This window comes from Ipomoea triloba, chromosome 16, assembly GCF_003576645.1.
Source record: "Ipomoea triloba cultivar NCNSP0323 chromosome 16, ASM357664v1".
Lineage (NCBI taxonomy): Eukaryota > Viridiplantae > Streptophyta > Magnoliopsida > Solanales > Convolvulaceae > Ipomoea > Ipomoea triloba.
In genome coordinates, this window is record NC_044931.1 from 7,567,422 (window position 1) to 7,571,332 (window position 3,911).

A 3,911-nucleotide genomic window follows, 5' to 3' on the forward strand; every position below is an offset into this window, starting at 1 on the left:
TCATTTGCCATTTTCATAATCCATTGATGGAGAACTCTCAGCATGGCTTTTGGCAGAAAGACTGGTCCATAGTCTGAATTTGTTCATTGTCGAATAACCTGGTAAGTTATTCATTGTCGAATAATCTGGTAAGTTAAGAAACTAAGACACCAATAAGAGGTAAAAATAACAACGACAGTACATGGGGGAAGCATCGGGCTAGTTGGAGACCGGAAAGAGTCGAGAGTTCCTTCCTTTCGTTCTGATAAACACATCCACCAAAAGTCACGCATAATTCTAGCAGTTACACCAGGACTCTTGCAATGGTCAAGTTAGAAATAAAAATTGGGAATTGGTATTGAACTCCACAAATCCACAACAATGGTTTAAGTTTCTAAAAGGGAAATAGGAATGGTAATAACAATCAAGAAAAGAGAAGCTGGAAATGGCATCTGTGGCTTTCTTCCTTCTACCACTGCTTCATTTATAGCTTTTTGAAATGGTATTGACTTAAAAATCCATTTTGTGAAAATTGTAGAAGTTGATCCATTATGAATTTTGGAAATCTGGTAAGAAAATGAAAGTTTTATAATGATTTGAAAGACAAGAATTTGGATGGTGATGTTGAAATATCCTTTTTTTGTGGAAATTGATTAAAGTTGATCCAAATCAAATCTTGAGCTTTTATGAAAAATATGATTATGTCAAAAATATGAATTGTAAAGATTATGGAAATGTTTTTGAAGCATGCTATATATTAGAACCCAAGTTTGGGAATTTTGGATAAATTGATTTTTGACAAATGATTTTGGAAGCATAAGTATTACATTATCACATGTGAATGATTTTTAGAATTTATGGAATGTATGATTGTTATAAAATATTTATGTTGCATAATAAATGCTAGGAGTATTCGGTAGGAACAATCCACTGGTACTAGGACGACATATGGTTGTCTTGTAGGTGAAAATGAACAGGGTAGTCAGTAGAAACATATCCTGGCTACTTGGGTTGGTAACTTCTCAGTGAGGCTTGGAATCCTCAATTATGGGGTGCGCACACTTAATGTTAGAGTCCAGTTTCTATTGAAATGGGAATTTGTGAGTGTTCGGGTTAGAGTCCAGTTTCTATTGAAATGGTAATTTGTGAGTGTTCGGATGTGTGGAAGCACCGTTCACTACAAGGGTCTAATTATAAAGGACCCTGTCCCATTTATGTGATAATGTGGTTCCATATGTATTTATTACTCTCATGATAATAAATGAATTGAAAATGATATTGATTTTGGAAATATGATTTATTGTACCTTGAAAGGTTGCATTTTAATACGAAGTATTTTGCCCATTGTATGTTTAATGTACGATAAAAATTATGATGACTTGTAAGTCACGATTTCATATATTAAATTTTTGAAGCATGGATGATTTTCTCTAAAATTAAGTACCATCTCTTGTAGAGATTAATTATGATTATTTGGAAATTTGGTGAATGATTATTGTATATATATGAAGTTTGATAAAAGTATATGGTTTGTGTAAACCCGTATTTACATATGTATATATGTCCATATGATTTTTTTTATAACCAAAATGTTGTGTATATGTATGTATATACTATTTTTGAGAAATAAAAATAAAATTTGTATGTATAGTTGTATTTAGTACATATACACGTACATGTATAAAATGGGTATTTTGGACCAAGTATATATCTACACTATAGTATTTTGATAAACAAGCAAAATAGAATATACGTAAATTTTTATGTATTTATGTATATTTTAAAATTATATATAAATACAGTTATATATGAATTATTAGAGTATGTTATATACAATATATATATATATATATATATATATATATATATATATTAATTATATATATATATTAATTATATATAAAAATATATATGTTTGTGCCGTATGGTATATATTTATATAAAATAAAGAAATAAATTATATGTATTATATGTATGTCCATGCCGTGTGTATATATATTTATATAGAAGAAATATTTTATGTATTTATTGTTAGGAACATCATGTAATAGGTTTTGATGATACCAACTGTTAAATAGAAATCCCCAAGTCTCGATGCATAGGCAAAAACGCTGTAAGTTCGACAAGTAAACCAAGAGCGAAAATACAACCGGGTAACTTTGAGCTCAACTCAGAAAATATTTAAGCTTGAGGGAAATTTGTTTGAACATCTTAGAAGTCTCGTGTGTTGTAATCATATAGACAGATCAGAAGAAAGCATGGGACAACACTGGAGGAATAAGGGTCTGCGACACATCAACTAAGTCTCGAGACATAAGCAGAGTTCGAGAGGTAGGACCTCTCGATACAGTTATCCAGTTCGAGACATAAACAGAGTTCGAGAGATAGACCTCTCGATATTTGAGTTCGAGACAACAAGCAATCAAGATATCAACCTTGGTCTCGATACACTAACAATTCTCCAACAAAGCTGAATGACGGTCATACTTAAAGTTTGGAGAAGAAGAATATCATGGAGATGGAATAATGAAGAGGTGCCGAACGTGAAGATTTCAAAATGGGCGGAAATGGATGACACGTCAGACTTCCACCACAAACGGTCAAAAGGTGCACCAATGCTGAAGTGGTCTGATTCCCTACAAACAAGGAATAATGGGAATATAAAAAGAGTAACTTTTACCAAAAGACGAAAGTGGAGCATGGACTCAAGAAAAGTGAACTATGGAATATTCACTACAAGACAAAGAGGTTCAAGTTACAAGATCACCACTCCATGAAATATGCTGAAAATATGCAAGACCCATGATCAGCATGGGAGACAAATTTCAAACGGAATAATTTTCCCTCCAACGGAATTATTCCTCTACTCTNTGTTACATTCAACTGTGACAACCAAAAACACCTTGCTTTGGATTAAGCAAGAGAGGTGGAGTAACCTGGCAGCTGTCCGAGTGAAAGAAACCTGAGGCTTGACGCGGGCTTGGTGATCAAAGGTCAAGTGCTCGAGAGGTGGAGTAGCTGGAAGCAGGGAGAAAGACCTTGGAGAGGCGGAGTAACCTGGGAGCTGTCTTGTGAAGATCCTGAGGCTTGACGCGGGCTTGGTGATCAAAGGTCAAGTGCTCGAGAGGTGGAGTAACAAGAAGCGGGGCGAAAAACCTGAGGCTTGAGGCGGGCTTCGTGATCAAAGCTCAAGCGCTCGATATTGTACTAAAAAGGGAAGTTTTTAGTGCAATCCTTCCAGGGAGTTTCTGGAAGAAGAGTGGACGTAGGCGGGTTGGCCGAACCACTTAAAAATCTCTCTTGCATTTACTTACTGTTTTTATCTCTCGCTAACCTCTCGATTGCACTGCATATAAACGCACTTCTCGAACTAACTCAAACTCGTGCTAACTAAAAGGGGATAACATTTCCGCTGCGCATAAAACTTTGTCTTCACCTCGTGAGGTATCGAACCTAAACATCCTAAGTTCAATACACACGAGAGGTTGAAAAGATTTGCAAAATCTTATACAAGTCTATTCACCCCCCCCTCTAGACTTGTACCCCATCCCCTTGGGACCAACAATTGGTATCAGAGCAAGTTCTCTGATCGATATAAACCTTTGTTTATATTGCCTAGAGATCCTTCTTTGAAAAATCCTTTAAAAGTTTTCAAATGTATTCACATGAAGATTTTGAGGAATGGAGAACAAGACTCCAAATACATCTCTCGGCCATACATTCACGTATGTGGGACGTAGTGGAAAATGGTCCAATCTTAATTGAGAAGATCAACACTGCTCCTCCTACCGTAGCTTCCACTGGAGAAAGTGAACAAGGTGAACAAAGTGACGATGAAACATCACCTTTACCCCCAAGGCCAACAAGGGTTGCAAAGCCCTACGAAGAGTGGACCAAAGAGGATCACACCCTAGCAAAGTTAGATAACGATG